The following is a 22365-nucleotide window of genomic DNA, read 5'->3' on the forward strand; positions in this document are numbered from 1 at the left end:
TAGCTGAGAGCTATTGGGATGAGGACACAGAAGCTTCCAGTCTGAGGAAACAGGACCAGCTGAGGAATTGGCAAGGTGAGATAGCTGTGGCTTGTTCTGTCTCTCTGATCTACCAGCATTGACCCCATAACTGGCCTCAGGTTTGATTTTATTAATAAGAACTTTTAAGATTCCTGCTACACCCCACAAAATAAATAATTGACATTAGTAAAAAGTATAGTATATATCTAGTTCTGCCATTTTTCAAATGCCATTTGTGTCTTTTTATGGTTGAGTTTTGAGTGTTCTTTATCTATTGTAAGTATGAGTCTTTTTTGGATATAAAATTTGAAATATTTTCCCAAAAACTATCATGTTAGAAATATCTGTACTCCAAAACTCTATTTTAAGAAAAAGTGAGAAAAAGAAACACATTTGTATATTCATAAATGATAGAAAAATGAAGAGCTTCCTTATCCTGTTTAGGGCTAATTTATATAGGTAATAGATTTTGTAGTAACAGTAAAGAATGTTAAATATCTGGCAATATAAAGACAGTCTGGAATAACAAGACTTGTTTCATTAAAACTGCTAGTTGTACCCATTTGACAAAACACTGCCAAAAACAGAAATTAAGGAAGTTTACCGAGCAAATCTATACCCAAAATTTACTTTAGGGAGAAGAAGATAATGCCATAAGGAATGTTTGAAGAGTAAAGAGTAATGGTGGGTAAGTATGAATATGTAAGTATATGTAATAAAATTCATTTCTAAAATAAACATAATCATGTATAATTGGATGAACTGAAAAACATCACAAAGCTAAATTACTAGAAAAAATAGCAATTAGATTAGAAAGGAGATAATCGAATTAAACTTCCAAAGTTCTATTTATCATTCAAAAGGAGAAATATTGAAAGGTGCCAGGAAAGACTTTAGTAAAGCAGATTTCTGGGTGTTTCTATGAGGCCATTTCCAGAGATTATTAAATAAGGATAGAAGACTTGTCCTGAGTGTGGGCAGCACCATTCAACAGGCTGGTTCCTGAATAAAATAAAAGAAGAAGAAGGAACTCTTTCATTTAGATGCTGTCCCTCACCTAAAGCTCAGAAATATGGAGCTCAAGTTGTTGTTTCAAATGCAAGGTATAATTTCAAAAGTAGCCTCCAAAAGAATGAGAGATAGAGAATAAAAATGACAAAAAGAAATAAAAAAGAAAGAATTCCTTAATCATATTTTATCAAAAAACAAGCCAGGCAAAATATTTTTAAATTAGTATAGAAGACAATATGCTATCCACATAATATTATTTTAGAGGAAGGATTAAGATTAATTGCCTGAGATTAATGCAATTAAGAAATAACTGTCGATAACACTTTTTTTTACTCTACATCTGATTAAAATAGACATAAATTACAAAGGAAAAAATGTTCTGCTATGTTTGGCTATGCAACATACTCCAAGGACTCAAATATTGAAAACTTGCTCCTCATGCAAGTGTTCAGTGTCAGAGCCTTCAGTTGTGGTTGTATCATCAGAGCTCCAACACCATTAACGGATAAACTTAATGTGCTACTAGAAGGTGGGTCTTAGTTGTTGGACAGGGACCACTGGGGAATTAAAGAAGGATTCTTGTGTGCTACACTTTAGGGAATGTGGTGGTTTGAATGAAAATGGCCCACATAGGGAGTGGTACTACTGGAAGTGCAGCCTTGTTGGAGTAGGTATGGCCTTGTTGAAAGAAATGTGTTACTGTGGGGGTGGGCTTTGAGGTTTCCTATGCTCAAGCTATGACCAGTGTAGAACACAGTTTACTTTCTGTTGCCTATAGATCAAAATGTAGAACTTCCAGTTCCCTCTCCAGCACCATGTCTGGCTGCATGGTGCCATGTTTCTCACCATGATGTTAATGGACTAAACCTTTGAAATTGTAAGCCAGCCCAAATTAAATGTTTTCTTTATAAGTGTCTCCATGGTCATGGTATTTCTTCACAGCAATAGAAACCTTAACTAAGACAGGGAACTTTAAATTGTGGGATTTTATGAAACCCTTAATGTATATATAGGGGAAACTTCCCAAGGCCACATCCCTAGATGAAGAGCTACAAGTAATCAATGACTTTAGAAAGAGGAAGAATCCATTTTCTTTAGGGATGAGCTTCCTGATAGTTCATCCAATGCAAGTGGTCAGCCCTAAACACTTATATTTACAAGCAACACTAAATGAACATAGAAGGCTGCATGCATGCATATATATGTATATAATATGAATAATAATTTTAAAAAAAGAAGTCACGAATTTGAGGAGAGTCATAGGAGGAGTTGGATGGGTGGAAATGGTGTAGAAACAATACTTGTGTATGAAATTCTCAAAAAGTAAATAATTTAAATAAAAAATGCCACCTCAAAAAATGTAGACATCACTATCTTTAAATAATCAATTTCCAGATTCTCAATTTTTAAAATTTATTTGACAAAAAATGCGCTTTTCTTTTTGTACTTTTGATTGCTGAATCATACTTTTCCCACTTTCAAAGAAAAAGGCATAATTATGAACTATCATGAACCTGACTATTGGGCCTGGATTTCTCTGGATATAGAAAATTCCTAGTATTAAACAAGGGAGCAATTTAAAATATTGGCTTTAACCTGCGCTCTCAGCAGAATTGAGTACTTAATCAAGTTGTTGGTAGACATATCAATAAAAGTAGTTTTTGATGATGTTACCTGCTCCTTTCAGCATAGAACTCATATAAGACATTAAAAGATTGAGTGGCATTGATAAACTCCTTGGATTGGACCTAATCTGTCCCCTCTCTGCCTTGAATAAGGAGGAAATGACATGGTAAGGTTAACCTTAGTTCTATATAAAGCTATTAAATATGACTACTGCTTACCTCTCCCTAACGCAGGCTTGGATATCACTGTAAGTAGTATCTTTTAAAAACAAAAGAATAAAACAACAATGTTTGCACTTGAGAAAATTCTGAGAAAGGGGTATTTAAATTATGTTGCTCATATCCTTTTCTCAAAATACTACTGATTTTTTTTATGCAGAATGGAGGAAGATGTAAGAGATAAACAGTGAAAATTACATATAATGTAATGTCCCTCCATAAAATTAAAAAGAATGAGTATAGAATCATTAGATTAAATTATGGTGTAAATAATGCATGTGGAAAATTATAACTGAATAATGCTTTCAAAGTCATTTGGCCCTCCTTCCATTCTTCACATGAAGTCCTATCTGGGCTGAACAATAAGTTTTGCTGCTTGAAGAAAACATGGAGTGAAAAAGTGTAAAGAAAGTTGGTTTTTATTGTTTGAATGTTATTTCTTATATCTAATCTCTTAGGGAGTACCTCAAGTTATGATATATTACATTTCTTTGAGCTATTAGAGTGAAAAGTATATATATATAGTTTTAAAACATTATTCCATGATCACTAAAACATGTGTTAAATACTTCACTAGAGTTTGGAACTACCCATTATTCCACTGTGTGATTATATTGAAGATGTTAATCATGTCATACATTGCTGCATCCCTATCTCTTTTTGTCTACTTTTCCTGATAATTTGTATTTCTTTATCAATTCTTCTGCCTTATCCTTCTCAAGAATGATTACTTCTGTGTGTTCCCTTCTTATCCTCCTTAATCTACCATCCTAGAACACTCTATGATAATCTTCAAGTATGACATCCATCCTCAGAACTGTGGTAATGACTTCTGTGTGTGTGTGTGTGTGTGTGTGTGTGTGTTATATGTGCACACCCACTTTTTAAAACCACTAACATTTTTGTGGTTTTTATGGGCTTTTAGTTTGAACACAGGAAAATGATTTGGTTACTTCTCCAGAAAACTTGCCCCTTTCTTCCTTTGAAGTAGGAAATGGTGCTTCAGTACTCAGGTAAGGTTGGCACCATCCTCTCAGTCTCAGTGGTTAAATTTATCAGTACAAACAATGATCCCAACACTAACCCATCCTGTTCAGTGACCAGCAAGGGATTAAAAAGGATAATGTTGCGATTGGTAGTATGTGAGTTTATATCTGAGAAATGTTTATTAACTCCTAAAAACAGAAACAAAAATACCTGATTATTTTCTTCCTCTAAATTTCTGTGTGCCAAAAGATCATGCTATAACTCCTACAGTTATCTTATAACCTTGAAGGGAACCACTGATAGAATTCCTGGCCACTCCCCCAACTACATGACTGCACATGTGCTGTCCAGTACTCAAGCAAGAAGCTTAGTCATTCCAGGACCTTGCATCCTAATTATCCATGTGCTGTGTGATCACATAATTTGCGCACAGTGTGATCATGTAATCTATGTGCATGCGTGGCATAGCTACATAAGCCCATATGCACATTTGTGGGGGAACCTATAAAAAGTGGGTTCCATCTTATCCCTTCTCTCTCTCCCTGCACAACTATTTCCATAGGCCTAAGCACTCTCCTCTGTTCCTTCTCTTAATAAACTCTTATAGTGTGTTTTGTAGTGCCTCATGGCTTTTCTTGCATAGTAAGCAGTACTGCATAATGAATAACTAACAACCACCACCACACAGAACCTGGTTCCCAGATAAAAACATCACAAAAAAGGATGAAGTATTTTTCCCTTTGATGGTTGTTGACTATTGTGTCATGGTTAGTAGTAAATACAATGTTGTTTAAGTCCTGCTGATTTAGGTTTTCTCTTACTTTTAGCTTTTACCATTCCAATGGATGTGAAGATGTAGCTCATAATGGAAAACCGATACTGGTTGTCATGTTATCTGTGAACACGTATGAGAATAACACTACTTCTTGTTTTCTTCTGTTTTTCAGAATTGTCTTAAGAAAATATCTAAGTTTGGGTATAAAATAGATAAGCTAATACACAAAGTTTACAAACTTTTAAGATAGTGAGACATTTGTTCTCTCTCCATCCGTTTTAGCACTCCTATTTTTTTGTTCCAATGTCTTTTTCATTTCTCCAACATAACTGAATTTTAGGTTCACTCATAGGCTATTTTATCTCTAGTTTTTTTTTTTTAAATCCAAGACCTACTTGCTAAGAGACTCTTGATAGCTGTAACAAACATGGCATGGTCAACATAAGTAATGGTTGTAGCAATAGGCACTGTTTCAGATACTTTCCAGGAAAGCTAGCACAATCAAGGTTGACTATTGGGAGAGTTGAAAGATAATGAAGTATGACTCAGCCAAAATAACATGCAACATCTGAGCTTTCCCCCAGAATCATTTTTCACTAGCAAAGAGTGCAATTCAGGGCTAAAATTTCAGCAAAAAAAATATGTACAAAGAGCTCAGAGGAAACTATTTGAGACTTACTGATACTATAAAACTTGTCCTTAGAGGAACAAGTCATTTTGGGTAAGAAAAATATTTATAATTGAGTCATTCCTTAACCTCTACAGATTTATTTCAATTCAGAAAGCTTTCAATGGGAGCCTAACATAAGCTCAGTCCTGCACTGAGTGGTTGGCTTAAGCACAAAAATATAAAAAAACTGTTCTCTTCACGAAAGCACCTCACACCTGGCTCTTACTCTAGTTAAAAATGTGCTAAATTGAGATATAAATATGGTCCTTTGTAAGCAACAAGAGTACATTTCCAGTGCTAACTGGAGTGCCTGGGGGGCATTGCACAAAATAGGTAGCATTTGAACTATATCATAAAGGAAGAGGAAGATTCATAGGGAAGAAGAGACCCCAGGTGAGTAGATTGGAGTGAGAAAAAGACACTTCCGAATTGACAATGGAGCTGCAACAAGGTTGTATGCTCTTTATGATTTTATCTTTGAATGTTAGCTAAACAGCAAGATTCATCTACCCATCTTCCTTTCCCTGACCTGCCAGGTGTTAGGAGGATTTCTCCATCTTTGGCTATTGTTCAGCTCCTCAGTTTGAGCACTATAATTTTAGGCATAACGTCTGCTCATTGTGTGACAGTTCTTGCATAAAACACATTCTCAGTGCTTTCTGTGATACTTATTCTTGATGCAAGGAACAGATGGCAGAATCCAAAGTCATTTCTCTTTATAGACCATTCAAGATGTAAGCGATGGACCTGGATGCTGTGGAATGGGATGGTTACAGATCTTTTATGCTCTGTTCAGTTCAATTGTTTGATTGTTGTTAAGAAGCAATGATCATCCCTCATGTATGTATTTAAATAGTGGAAATTTATATTTATTTTAAATCCTTCCTTATTTTTTGAAGATTTTAAATATAATTGCTCAATTTAACTTTGTAACACAAATACAATGCCCGGGTTACACTATCCTTTAGCATTTGCTCAGTGTTGGTGAGTACGTTGGAGAGGAAAGGGATTATTTGGTTTACGCTTCTATATTGCTGTTTATCATTGAAGGAAGTCAGGACAGGAGCTCAAACAAGGCAGGATCCTGGATGTAGGAGCTGATGCAGAGGCCATAGAGGGAGGCTGCTTACTGGCTTGCTCAACATGGCTTGCTTAACCTGCTTTCTTATTGAACTTGGGACCATTATCATAGGGATGGTCCCATCCACAATAGGCTGGGCCCTCCACCATCAATCACTAATTAAGAAAATGCCTTACAGCTGGATCCTATTGAAGCATTTTTTTCAATTGAGGTTTCCTCCTTTCAGATAACTCCAGCTGCATCAAGTTGACATAAGACTAGCCACCACAGTTGGCCTCACAAGTCCTAGTCTTTTCAACATACAGTATACATATGTGAGCCCACCCTACAATAGTGACTGTAAATAAAGAAAGGTCATTAAGTGTATAAATCCAAGCAATAATTTGATAATGTGCTGAGAATTCAGATTGAAGATCTACTACTTGGTAACAGTAATCCTGGGTAACTCACTGCAATGCTTTTCATGTTAATCCTACAGTATTGAATATATGGATATTAATACTCAGTTATTTTTAGAATACTTCTGTCCTTTGAGAATTTCATACATTGTATTTTGATCATATTTACTCCCTCCAACATCTCTTCCTAGATTCATCCTCCATTCTATAGTGATCTAATTTTGTGTGCATTCACTTTTTAAAAAGAATCCCTCAAGTCCAATTAATGCTGCCTATGTATGCTTGAATGTGTGACCACCCATTGGAGTGTGTTACCTACCAAGCACCATGCACTTAAAGAAAAATGACTGATTGCCCAGCAACTTTCAAATAGCAATAGTTTCTAAGCTAAAGGTGGAACTTCATGCCCGCCATCCTCCTCTATGCTAGAATTTTGTCTGACTTGAGCTTGGGCAGTTCTTATGTATATTGCCATAGCTCCTATGAGTTCATATGTGCAACTGCACTAATTTTGTTCAGAAAACAGTTTCTTTGTACTCATCCACTGCCTCTAGGCTCTTGCAATCTTTCTGGCCCCCTCTTGTACAATGATCTCTGAGCCTTTGGAGGAGGAAGTGTGATATAGATGTCTCATTAGGACTGAGAACTCCACAGTACTCAATTCCCTAAGATAGTGTATATAAGAAACATAACAGTTTAAGCACAGAATAAATGATGTTATACTTACTATACTCATTATACATGGAGTGCTACATTAATAATGTGGCCTGAAAAAAAAGGAAATTCTCACAGAGGAGATGTTATTGGCATTGTCTAGAGAAATAGAGAAGATTATCTGGAAGACAGAGGCATAAAAGATTGTGAATAAAAGGAGTACCACATAAAAAGGAATGAGGACAAATAGTGGCTTCAGGTCTGTGTGGGATGTCTTTCTGTACGCTGTGAATATGTGTTGCTATGATTGGTTGATAAATAAAGCTGTTTGACCTACGGCAGGGCAGAATGAAGCCAGGTGGCAAAATCCAAGGGAGATAGACAGGAAGAGAAAGGAGAGGCAGAAAGATGCTGAGAGCCACTGGCAGGAGAAACAAGATGCGATAATACTGGTAAAGCACGGCCATGTGACAAGTTATAGATTAGTAGAAATGGGTTAATTTAAGATAAAAGAGCTAGATAGCATGAAGCCTAAGCCATAGGCCATCCAGTTCCTAATTGATATAAGCTTCTGTGTGTTTACTTGGGTCTGAGTGGCTGCAGGACTGGGTGGGACACAGGAAAACTTCTGACTACACAGGTCATTTTAAGAATCAAAAGTGTTTTGATGGTGCTTAAACCTAAAGTAAATACAAAAGAATGACAGGCCATACAGAGGCATAGGTAGATAAAACAAAAGAAATAAGTTACTGTCTAAATATGCTTTTTTACGCCATTCTGAGATACTTGATGCTTAATTTGTTTTAGATCAATAATAACAGATTTTATTTATTTATTATTAAAAAGTAATCACTTCTACATATCAAATTGACAGACCACACTTTCATTTTGGATTAAGATGGAAATGTTCCATAGTAGACAGTATAATATGGTTCTTTTAATAACTTAAGATACAACAGGATATTTACATAAGATAGTATAATGGTGACCTATAAAGTATCAGCAAAGACCTTATCACCAATAGGAAAGAGAATAGAGGGGATGAGAAGAGAAAAACCTTTAGGATATCTCTCATGTTTCTAACTTTAAAAACTAGGTGGATTGAGAGGTCATTCGCTAAGTTGTAATGAGAATTCAGTTTTCAATCAGTTTGGCTTATCAGACATCAAAGCAGAAGTATCAGCCTGAAAATTTTATCATTTAGAGGTCATTAATGGTGGGCTAAAGCTGTAGGTTTCAATATTCATATATAATCTAAATCAAAATGATTTAGGAAGCAAGTCTCTAATAAAGAGTTCAATTCTACTTTGCTGTCTGATTGATGAAAACTTGTAAAACTTACCACCTTCTCTCTCACTGAATCTGAGAAAACTGATAAGAAAGCTTGAATATTCCCTCCTTTAGTTCTAGGAGGAAGTTCAATTCATTCAAGACCAAAGCTACCCATGCAAGGAAACTCTGAAGTTTGCTTCCCAATATAACCATGATAAAGTCCAAATCAATCACCATACCCTATTTTATTGAGAAATGTACTGGCTTGTTTAAAAGCCCACATTGTTTCCCTTAACAGTTTTACTATTTGCTGTGGGATGTCTTTCTGTATGCTGTGAATATATGTTATTCCCACTGGTTAATAAATAAGCTGCTTTGGCCTATGGCAAGGCAGCTTAGAGGCAGGTGGGAAATCCAGGGAGAGAGAAAGGAAGAAGAAAGGCAGAGGCGGCAGGGTCACCAGCCTGCTGCCCAAGGAACAACATGCCAGCAGACCAGTAAGGACAGAATACGTGGCAAAACATGGATTTATAGAAATGGATTAATTTAAGATATAAGAGCTAGCTAGCAAGAGGCTTGCCATAGATCATAGAGTTTATAAATAATATAAGCCTTTGTGTATTTACTTGGGTCTGAGTGACTGCAGAACCATGGGTGGGAGAGATTCGTCATGTCTGTGGGGCAAGGTAGGACTGAAGAAACCTTCCAACTACAACTAATATCTTAGTTAGGGTTTCTATTGCTGTGATGAAACACCATGATCAAAAGGAAGTTGGGAAGGAAAGGGTTTATTTGGCTTAAGCTTCAACATCACAGTTCCTTGTCAAGGGAAGTTAGGACAGGAACTCAAACAGGGCAGTAACCTGGAAGCAGGAGCTGATGCAGAGACCATGGAGGGGTGCTGCTTACTGGCTTGCTTCCCACAGCTTGCTCAATCTGCTTTCTTATAGAACCCAGACAAGGGATGGCATCACTCACAGTGGGATGGGTCCTCCCCCATCAAGCTCTAATTAAGAAAAAATCTCCACAGGATTACCTACAGTCCCATCTTATGGTGGAATTTTCTTAATTGGGGTTCCTTCTTCTCAGATGACTTTCGCTTATGTCAAGTTGACATAAAACTATCCTACATGATTATGTAGATAATCTCTTCATACACACTTGGTACATGTATAATGTAACCAAAAAATTTTAGATATGTGTAGAGAATACATTCTTCTTTTCTGTATGATAAAAAGAGTTAAATTATGTCCATATGTAAATGTCCAGTGATGTACAAACTTGTATGAACAAAATAGAATTCAATGAATGTAAGGATTTACATAAATAAAAAGTTCAAAGAAGAGCTTGGTATAGGCACATTTGGATTCAGTGCTCAGAAGGTATCATTGAGACTTGGTTTCTCTGTCACTGGTCTTTGGCCTCTTATTTTGTATTCTTGGTCTCTTTTTTCATGTACCAGCAATGTGAGGACAGTAGCATTAATGTAGTGCCAGACTCTTACATTCAAGCAAATCAGGAAAAGAATCATTTTCCTGGAGACCTTGTAAAAGCCTCTGTGTTTAATAGACCCATATAAGATTGTGGATCATCACTGAACAAATTGCAAGTCCTGAAAAACGCAATATACTAATTAGCTTAATCTCAGTCATGATCTCCATCCAGTTTGGTCCTCAGTTTCATGGGATATAATCAGGAGATCAAATTCCCAGAGACCTTTACATATAGGATGAATAAATAGCCTTGGCACCACAGAACTACATCTGTAATCTCACTTCATTTCCACCTTCCTATGAATATTTTGATGCATCAATCACCTGAGAGCACCATGAAAGAAAGCAGTTTATCTCTATATTTAATTTCTGCTAATAGATACTCTTTAAGAAAAAAAAAAAGCCTAAGTGCAGCTTCCAGAATGCATACTGTAGAGGCTGGCTAATAGGATTCTTCTGTATTCTTCTGCTACCTGTCATGTTGGGACCTCTCACCGTTCGTTCATTATCCAGTAGTAGGCTTGTAGTGTACAGATGGAAAAATCACCCCCGAGGGAAGAGAGCTGTTCCACTCTACCTACCTTCTGGTTGCACTTCTGTGCAGTGCTAATTTAACCAGGCACATGATTCACTCACTCACCTTAAGCTCAAGCCAGAATTGATTCTATTTTCAATGTTTTAGTTTTATTGTCTATCTACAAATGTATCCAACTTAGCTTAGGTATATTTATGAGCAGTCAGAAATTTAAGCAGAAGGAAGGGTAAGTTCTGTTTTTATCACTTCTATTCCAGTCCTCTTCGTTTTGACCAATGTATATGTGCTGTGAGAACATTAGAAATTTACACTGAAGTCAGATTTTGTAGTTGATAGCACACAGATTGGGAATCCAAGTTAACAACTAAATGGTCCTTCCTAAAAACGCCACTGGAAAAAAGAGGGCCAAACAGGTGGGAAAACTTAAACAAATTCATATGAGACAAGGTTGGTATGCTTGGAACATCCAGAAACTGAAAATCATTAGTCCTATCATCAGACTTCTTATGATCAACCTCAGAGTCTACAAAGGATAATGAGCATAGAGAAATGGTAGCAGGAAAGAAAGGAAGGTGGTAAAAGTCCAAGGCGTCATAATTACTACTATTGGATAATCGAAGTTCCCAAACAAAAACTTAGGAGCAGCACTTTGAAACCAAAACATGAATTGACACAGAGATCATTTAACTAAAGTCTCATAGAACTAATTAAGATTCCTTTTGCTCCAATAGAAACTGTGGGTTGTCGGTAGCTTAAATGTACTGCTGCTAATTATTCATTAAAACTTGGCCAATAGCACCTGAGTCACCTCTCTTAATAATACTAAACCATATATGATTCAGTTATAAAGAAACACCTAGCTGTACTATGTAACAAGAATTGCTAGCTAAATGGTCTTATTAATAAAAAAAAAAAAAAAAAAAAAAACGGAACCAGATATTGGGGTGAAAGCTGAAAGATCAGAGGGATAGAATAAGCCAGCCACAAGTTCTTACTGATAGGAAATCCTCAGCCCAAGAGAGCTACTTCTTGTATACTCATGCCTATATGCCTTTCTGTGTCCTGCCATCTTACTTCCTCTCTTCATCCAGCTACATCACTTTATCTTTCTGCCCAGCTCTATCACTTCCTGTCTGTCTGTACAGATCTACAGACCTCTATGGTTAATTAGTGCTGGGATTAAAGGTGTGTGCCACCATGCCTGGCTCTGTTCCCAGTATGGCCTTCAACTCAGAGATCTGGATGAATCTCTGCCTCCTGAATGCTAGAATTAAAGGTGTGTGCTACCACTGCCTGACCTCTATGTTTAATATAGTGACTGCCTTTTTCATTTGAACCCCAGGCAAGTTTTATTTGTTAGAGCACAAATAAAATATCACTACATTTCCCTTTTTTCTGTCTAAAATAAAAAAGTTATAACTAATATAAGAAAAACTATATACAATAAACACAATTACTATATATAATATACACACACAATAATTACATCAACAATATCTAGTCCACTTGCATTTGACAAATTCAGCAAAAATATTCCATTATCTATCCTATTTTGGCAAGTCTAAAATGTACCTAATTCACTTTCTCTCCTAACGTATTACCAACTGAAAACTATATTTTGATATCTTTCAAACTTATATACTTTACACCTCTTTAGTGAGTTTCTTTTCTTAATTTGTTAAGAAGGAAAACTATAACTATCTAATCTTCAACTCCTTCAGAGACCTGAGAAGGAAATAATATTTACTGAGTAAGCAGGAAGTACAAGTAAACAACTTCTAAAAAATATGAGTTATGGCAGAAACAGCTGGCTGCCTGGACAGTCACCTAAGATTTCTATGCAACATTGGGGCATCCATCTTCTGCCTACAGACTTAGCATATCTGACAGACTCATCTGTGAAGCAGGATTTTCTAAAGAACTTTCTTACCTTGTCTTGGCAATGATTAGCAGTCCTTTCTTTTTTGTCCTCCTTGTCCATTTTGGAGAGCATACTGTCAGCAGTTGATGTAAGGGCACTTTCTTGCCCAGTGGCTAACTTTTGCCACAAAAAATTAAACTCCATAAGGAGTTTCTTCAATGCCCATCATCTTCTTTGAAGTAGATTGGTGCTGCCAGGAGCATACATGTCTCACTGTCTTAAAAAAAGAAAAAAAATCTGTTATTAAAACATCTTAAATACCATATTCTGTATCTCTCTGAAGTGTTTGAAGATTACCTGTCTATCTAAGATATATTTCTGCTTGATCTTGCAGACAGACCTAAAATGACTGTAAGTTCAATTGTAATGACTAACTACTAACCTGCCTTTCTTTATTATCCTAAATAGTTGGTAATAACTTTCAAGGACTAGAAAATTGCATTATATTGTTAAATGAACTGTATAAGTATAATACCTTGAACAAGATTAGAAATATATGTACAGTATTTACTAACAAAATCAATCTCAAATTTGTATCAATATACATAATTTGTATACAATATACAAAATCCAACATAAAATATTTAAGACTAGTAGTTGCCTTTTAAAAGTAGATTCAATAGTACTAGGGAAATACAAAATGTATAGATCCAGTCTTCCACTTGATTTTCAACTTGAAGTTAAAACACAGAAAAATCTAAAAAGAATATTTGCTGAGATACATATGTATGTGTTAAACCATGTTCAGATTATCCTCACAATGTTCTAATTTATGTGAGTAAAAGAAAAATTGAAGATTTTAATTTTAACAGCAAAATTAACAGGAGACACTACTATGTACATAGCATTCTGGTGATATTTCTCTTGCATAGTAAATACTTCAATGCAGAATTAATAATTACTTACATACACAAGTTACTTTAGGCATGTAGAAAAATTAACTCAGTTTCTCCTTCTGTGCTCTCAAGAACACTTCCAAGAGGGCATGTGGGAGTAATACACAACCTATATAAAAGCAAGCAATCAAGCAGTTCTGTAGTGGGCACAAGTCGCATGTTCACTAATTAAATTATATTCTCACATAACTTATTGGAAATAATGTAGGAATGCACAGTTTAAGGGCTCAGCAGTCCCACAAGGTTGCTTGCACATTTGAATCAGATTGTAAGTAATAGGATGTCATCTATACTACTGATCAGCTATAAATTGAGGGTTCTACTATTCTCTCACCTAGTTCAATTAACATGCTAGAGCAGCTCACAGAACGCGGGGAAGCAATTGATTTACATTTACTGGTTTATTACAAAGGTGTATACCAAAGGATACAAATGAAGAGATAAATGAAATGAATTATGGAAAAGGGGATGTGTAAAGTTAATGTTCTCTCTGGGCACATGTTACCCTCCAGGAATATACCTGTGTTTAGCTATCGGAAATCTCTTCCTAACTGTTCTTTGGGGCTTTTGTGGTAGCTTCATTACTGGGTCATGCTTGATTTACATCATTCCCAACTTAACCTTCAGCCCATCTGCCATCCCTGGATGTTGGAGGTGGGACTAAAAGTTCCACTGTGTAATCATGCTTCATTCTTTCTTGGTACTAGCTTCCAACCTTAAGTTATGGAGTTGTTATCAGTCACCAGTAAGTAACTCACTATTAATACTAAAAGACTTGCATGTCTGTTGATTCCAAAGATCTGGGCAGTGGTACGCCAAAAAACAAAGGCAAAGACCAAAGTACATAGCTAACAATATCACCACTTGTTCTGAGATTCTTTTGAGCTCTGCAAAAATATACAAAGCTGTAAGCAGTATTTAATACCATTTAGTGTGTGTTTTATGTATTGACTAATTGTGAACGTTTTATTTTTTAAGAATGAAATAGAAAACTGTGTGGATATTAAGTAACTATATTTAAAATATTTCACCGTAAATTTTTCACACCTAAGAATAGTAATTAAATTTATGTCTCAGTGTTTTACCTGCATATATCCATGTACCACTTGTGTGCCTGGTGCTTGTAAAAACCAGAAAAGACCATTTGATCTCTTTGGAACTGGAGTTATGGACAGTTGTAAGACAACATGTGAGTGTTAAGAATTGAACCTGGGTCCTCTGAAAGAGTAGCCAGTGCTCTTAACCACTGAGCCATCTCTCTAGCTCCTAAATATAGTGATTTTAATTCTTGCTCTCTATTTGTAATAAATTTTTGTTTCTGTGAAGTTTTTAGTAATCATAGAAAATATGATTAAAGTTTTTCAGTCTCTTAAGCTGCTTAACACATATCTTTGATTTACATTCATATACATTATTTTTCTCATTCAATTAAACCAGCATGATTTGGAAAACAAATCACTAGAGGCTTTGGAAGCAACAAGAGCATTTTAGATGCTTAGAAATTATTGCGAGAAAACAGACAGTTGTAGAAGTAACACAATAAGACAACACTTAGAAAACAGTTGTTTGCCATAACTGCAATATCCATTTGGTCTTTACATGAGAAAGATCTTCACCTGTTCATAGAGTTCCTGACATCAACTATGCTGAGACATGTGCTCAATAAGTAATGTCTTAACAGATTAAAAACTTGAATGAATCTGTCTCCTAGTGGACATGATTAAAGATATTAATCTCCACATCATTACAAAGTATTTTAGATGGTTACAAGTGGAGAGCTACATAAAATGCATCCCTCTATAGTTAGATTAGTAAAGACAAAATAAGATCAGGGAATCTTTCTTAGTGTAATACTCTTTAATATTGTGCTATAAATTTATATGACAAAAATGTAGCTTTTGGTGGAACCATAAATTCCTCTTTAGCTGCATTGGATTCCTTTTGTTTCCTTTTAACAAATATTGCATCTTTCCTTGTTAAGTTAATCAGCTTTCAGAAAGACCTAAAAAATACCCAGCACCCTATTTACAAGGTGTTTGCTATCCAGTTAAGGAGAAACATTTGGAACAATTAATAAGCAATGTGGAAAAATAGAGGAAGTTGTTTCAATTGTGGAATGTGTACCTTAAAAGCATATCAGTGCAATGGATAGGAAATTGAAAAGCTAAAATGCCACATTTGGTTGTTCTGCTGATAAGCAGAACAAATGTGGGTAAACCATTTAACGTTCTTTTCTCTCTTCTAGAAAATAAAACTAACAATTCTGTTCAATTTGCTAGGGAGCAGAGTGTGAAATAATTTGCAATTAGAAAGCATGATTCTTTAGAATAGAATGCTCTATTTTGGAAGCTTATGTTCTAATTCAGCTGTATTTATAGTGTTTCTTTTATTTCTACATATCAGGATGATTGTTAGTGATATGATAGGATAGTTCCTTCATTCCACCTCAGTGTAGGACCCAGAAAATCAGCTCTTACTGTGCCTTATTTGTCTCCAATTATTTTGTTCTTAATTGGGAAGCACAGTAGGCCTCCTCTGCTTCTTCATAATAAGAACAAGCCATTGGCATCCTCTGCTGTGGACTTCAGGGCTCTTTTAGGAATTAGTTATCACAGCTCTTACTTGCCTACTGAATTCTTGAGCTCAGGGTGAAGACAGGAGACTCCAGCACTTTAGCAGAACTTGTTTGATCAGCTGATAATAACCAACTTTGACATTACATTTCAGGACTGTTATTTCATATTGTGGCAAATAGATAAAATAGCCTTTCATATTTGAAAAGATGGCAAAAAGATAAAAAAGAACATTTAATGTTTTTTCTAAATGCCATAATATAATAATAATTGATATGAAATTGGGCAAGTTTGCCCTGACTAGCTAAACTTCCCTGCCAGCTGTAAATGCTGCCTCCAGCTGCGTTCTTTTCATGGGGGAACAGTTCAAGTTTTGTGCATTTTATCAGACTCATTTTAAAACCATTTCCAAAATGTTTTTCTCTGGTTCTGTTTTGAAGATTTTTGCATGTGTAATATATTTCTTAGATATTTTCTCCAATTAGACCCTTTGAAAGGGAAATGAATGAAAAGTTCCATTTCAGCTTTTCTACAAGTTTCACTCCAATTCAAGATGGCCTCCTCAAGCTCTGTGAGCCATATTTATGAGCAGTTTGACAGCCTAAACTATTTCTAATAATTATAGCACTCTCACCTGAAGGGTAAAAAATCTTCAATTAAAAACAAAATAATTGGAAGCAAATAACATGTTCTAACTGTGCCTAAAAATAATTTGCAAAAGGTACTATGCTTGATGCTTTCTGAATTATATACAAATTGGATATGCTTCATGATTTTATTTTTCTTTCTGAGACAGGGTTTAACTATGAGACCCTGAGTGATCTGCAATTGTGGCAATTCCCATGCCTCTGCCCTCCAGGTGCTGAGGATTACATTCACGTACTATCATGTCTTATTCCTTACGCTTTCTTGCATTGATTTAATAACTCATTATATATACTAAGAAAAAACTGTATTAATGTTTGAAATAATTGAGCATTGATAAAGTTAACAGGTTATGAATGACATTTTCTCTTTGAATTTCTTGGTTGAGAGAGCAATATAGTATCCCTTCAATTATTAGTGTAGATAATGTATGTGTTATACTGTTCTATAAGTTACTGAGATAGCTGTTAAGCTATCTAACCATGTTTCTGGATTTGTTTCTATCCATTTAGTTATTTCTATTTTTTTTCATGTATTTTTGAAATTTTATTACTAGGTGTGTAGGGGTCATTAGATTTTTCTGGTGGATTGACCCTTTTATAAAGTCACTTTCTCTGGTATCATTTCCCTTTTCATCTTAGTGTTCTATTGCTGTGGAGAGAAACTATGGCCATGGCAACCCTTATAAAGGAAAGAATTTAATTGGGTCTGCCTTACAGTTTCATTGGTTTAGTTCATTGTCATCATGGCAGGAAGCATGGCAACATGCAGGCAGACATGGAGAAGTAGGTGAGAGTTCTATATCTGGATCTGTAGGCAACAGGAAGAGAGAGCCACTGGCTCTGGCTTGGGCTTCTGAAACCTTAAAGTCCACCCCCAGTGACACACTTCTTCCAAAAAGGCCATACATACCCCCAACAAGGCCACCACCTCCTTGTCTTAAGTAGTTCTATTCTCTGATGACTAAGCATTCAAATATATGAGCCAATGGTGGCCATTTTTATTCAAACCACCACACTTTTGAAGTCTATTTGTTAGGCATTAGTATAGAAACACCATACTCCTACTTCCTATGGTTAATATTTTTAGATTATATCTATCTATCCTTTAAATTTCAACCTATCTGTATCTTTGTTTGTTTTCTATTGTTTCTTTAATGAATGTGTTTTGTAAATGACTTATTGTTGGTTTTGTTCTTCATCTTCCCAGTTCAACAATTTAATTCTCATTAAGACATCTAGAATGAATCTATAACTTTGTTGTTGTGAATAGTGTCCTTCAGGTATATACCCCAAGATGTTTCATTGAATCTATAGGCCATTTTAGATAGTATTAATTAGGTAATTAATTAATTCTACCAATCCAGTAGAATGGGAGGCCTTTCCATCTTCTAGTGTATGTTTTAATTTGTTTTTGGTTATTTTTTTTGGTGTTTTGAAAATTTCCCTATAGTAGTCTTTCACTTTCTTGGTGAGGTTTATTCTTGGGTATATTTTAAGCTACTGTAAGTAGAATTGTTTCTATTACTTCTTTTATTTAGTTACTTTTGTATCTCAAACTGTATCTCTGGCTGTTCTGGAACTCCATATGTAGACAAGGCTGGCCTTGAACTCATAGATACACTTGTTTCTGCTGGGATTAAAGGTATGCACCACAGTAACTGGCTTTTCCATAATTTCTATTACAGAATGCTCATTACTGGGGTATATAGTAAATTTCTGATTTTTGTGTCCCCATTTTTTATTTTGCTACTTTACTGAAAATGTTTGTCAGTTCTAAGAGTTTTCTGGTGGTTTCTTTAGGGTTCCTTGAATATAATATTATACCATCTTCAAAAAGTGATATTTTGATTTCATCCTTTCCTACTTGTATCCCTTTTATTTCGTTCTCATGTCTTATTGCTCTAGCTAAGTACTGTCCTGACCAAGAATGGTAAGAATTGAAACACATGTCTTGTTCTTGATTTTAGAGGAAATGCTTTGAGTTTTTCCCTATTTAGGTAATATTGGTTACAGGTTTAACATATCATATAGTCTGCATTATATTGAGATGTGTTCTTTCTATGTCTAGTTTCTTTGGGAATTTTATTATGAAGAGATGCTAGATTTTATCAAATGTGTTTTCTATATCTCTTGAGATAATCATGTGATTTTTGTCCTTGAGTCTCTGTGTTGATATTATACTTACTGATTTGTGTATGTTTAACCATCCTTGTATCCCTGGAATGAAACCAAGTTGGTTATGGTCAATGATGTTTTTAATGTATTGTTGAATTTGTTAGCATATGTTTTATTGAGAATTCTTTTTAAGATTTATATATTCTTATTTTATGTGTATGAGTGTTTGCCTGGATGGATGGATTGCACTATGTGCATGCCTAGTATCCATGGAGGCTAGAAGAGGGTGTCAGATACCCTGAAACTGATGCCAGAGATGGTTGTGAATCACCATGTAGGTACTGGTGTTCTTATCTGCTGACCAATCTTTCTATCCCCTACTGAGAAATTTTGTATCCATGCTTATTAGAGAGATTAGCCTATAATTTTTTTTAATGTGTTCTTATTTGGTATCATGGTAATATTGGCTTCATAAAGTGAGTTTTGTAGCATTCCTTCTTACTCTTTTATGAATCAGTTGAGGAGCACTGGTGTTAGTTCCTCTATAAAAGTCTCACAGAATCAGCAGTGAGCCCATTTATGCCTAAGCCTTTAGTTGTACCATTTTCTTAGAAGATCCTAATGGTGTTGGTCCAAAGCTCTAAATTTCATCATCTTTCATTATTTCATTTCCTCGCTATTACAGCTTCCACCTGCATTTCAGATTAGATTAAAATATCTTTTTAAATTTTTCATAAAAATAAAAGTGGAGAGACACCAAATGAAAAGAAGTCCTAGTAAGATTGGGTCAAAGATACAGGAGATTCAGCTAAGGAAAGAAAAGAAAACTATTTTGTATGGCATGTATAAATATAGTAAATAAAATATTATTTGAAGTTGTGGTATAAAAATCTTTAGTTTTTATTGGGTCAATCTCTGGGTGAAATCTACTCCCCAGGATACCAAAAAATATCCTCTATTCAGGATACTTTGTTTCCTATTGAATTTAGTTTTCTTTAAAAAGGCTTGAATGATGGACTAATCTATTTATACAGAGGTAAATAATCTAGAAGACACTTTGATACTGTGTCTATTTAGCAAGATAATAGGGGTAGGTTCCCCTCTAGGATATATGACTTATTCAGATTTACAGTACCAGGAATGAGTTCTATACCATGAGAAAGTATTGGTTACCCAATAACATTCATGGCACTATTGTACCCGTGGGCATATTTTTTTGAGGTTGGTCATTATTTTAGCTCATTGGGTTTGGGGTTGGATAAGGCTGCTGATGACTTTTCTCTATCATCACCCTAGACAACATTTTCTAGCACTATGAATGCTAGCCATGTGGGAGGAGTTTTACAGTTCAATACCAACTTGATTTCTCCATCTCCTGCAATTTCCATATGTGGTGTCTTCAGCAATAGTTTCTTACCATACAGTTCTGATAGGTAACTCAGAGTAATGGCAATAGCTTGTTTTGTTTGGGAGGATCTGTAGAACCCTTCTGACCAACAACTCAAAGGGTGGGATTCCACACCTGGCATTATATTCTTTTGTTTGATAACCTAAGCCATTGGTGCCTTTATAATTTTTAATCTAAAAACCTTGATGGTCCCTCTTTCTTAATTTTGTAATCTCTTTTTAATGAAGTTTATAGATTGATAAAGGTGAGTATACTTGGTGTTTCAAATTGTTACATAAACACTGAGACATATACTTTTATGCAATCCCTGATGACTTCAGACTTCCATCTTCATAGAAATCATCCAGTGAATTAATAATTGATTATCAAGTAAATTCTTGTGCTCTATTGCACAACAACTATAGTTAAAATCAAACTCTCAAATTACCAAAATACTCAGAAGAGACCATTTTTTTTCCATTACTGCAACAGAGAAATGACACATATCTGAGAAGACATACATATAGATTGTCTTGACTTGATCATTACAAATGTATACTTGCATCAAGACATCATATTGTAACATGTATATATACAAGTATTATGTGTCATTTGAAAACTTTAAAGTAGACATTGAATAATTTATGGGCAGATCCAAGTTTTATAATAATGGAAGTACATTTCATAGACAATGCAAGAACCTAGTGAAGTCAATTACTCCTAGATAAGTGGACAACCACATAATAATCAGTAAGCAACCAAATAACAAAACAGTTGTGAAAGAGAACAAAGGTAATGATTCTACCTAATACTCTTTTCCTGATACTCTTTCATTCTCTCAGATTTTGCATTAAAATAGTCACTTTGTCAAGTTCTGTGTTATTTCTAATTTTGAAGGCCTGGTGGCTATTGAAGCATTCTGCCATAGCACATGCTGTATAAGTTTGCTAGATGAATGGGTGTGCTACACATATGGCAGTTCATTATTTAATTCCCCTTTCACCTTTTCCTGACTCACTGACATTTAGACACATATGTGCACTGTAAAACTGAAGTGAGTAATACATTTGTTTTTATTAGAATAAATGATGAGATGCATTTATTTTTATTAATCTTATAACTGTCAACAGCACTGAAATGACTTCTCATACTTAACATAATGTCTTATATATTTGCTCCAAGTAAAGTTTAAGTAATAAGGAATATTTTTTTTCTGACTTAAAACTAAAAAAAATTGAGTCATACTTGTCTGACTTTGAAAGTTTAGTGATTTTATTTGTGGTAAACTCTGTGGTTCCCTCTTCAGTAATGGACTTCTTGCCTAAACTACTTGTAGTGCTGTTGTTATGCAGCTTTCAACTATCAGTTCTCTTCTTGGTTTCTTAAGCTGACTTAATTTCACATCTAGTACTCAGTGACATACATCTAGTGACCAGTGAACACGAGGATAGAAAACCTGGAAATCTTGACCCAACTTGGAACACTTAGAGGACATTCTAGTTTCGGGGCTATCTCTAGAGCCACCCATGGCTATTGTTGGGCCTGCCTTTTACCTCAGTTTTCCCCCTCTTTCCAAGCTCTGCTTTTCTTCACCTCATGCTTCAAGGGTTCTTTGTTGTTTTTATTTGTTTGTTTGTTTATATGTGTATGAGTGTTTTCCCTGCATGCATTTTTGGTGCCTATGAAGGACAGAAGAGAGCATCAGATACCCTGGGACTGGAGTTACAGTTGTGAGCTGTCATATGAGTGCTGAGAATTGAATCTGGGTCTTTGGGAGCAGAATCCAGTGCTCTTAACCACTGAGCCAACTCTCCAGTCTCCTCAAAGGTACTTTATAAGTAATTTGCATGCTAAACTTCATCTTAGTCTGCTTTTTTTGTGAGCTCAACGTACAATAAAATTAGCTTTTTTGTGAGCTCAACTTACAATAAAATTATTTCCATGCTCATTTTATATAAAATAGGGAACATTTTTGTAAGTACCCAATGAGGGTAAATTGCTGCATTTTGTGGAGTCTACTCTCTGAAAGGACACTTTTACTGGGTCAGAGCTGCTTGACAAAAAATTCATGTTGCCAAGGTTACT

Source organism: Peromyscus leucopus, chromosome X (genome assembly GCF_004664715.2).
Source record: "Peromyscus leucopus breed LL Stock chromosome X, UCI_PerLeu_2.1, whole genome shotgun sequence".
Classification (NCBI taxonomy): domain Eukaryota; kingdom Metazoa; phylum Chordata; class Mammalia; order Rodentia; family Cricetidae; genus Peromyscus; species Peromyscus leucopus.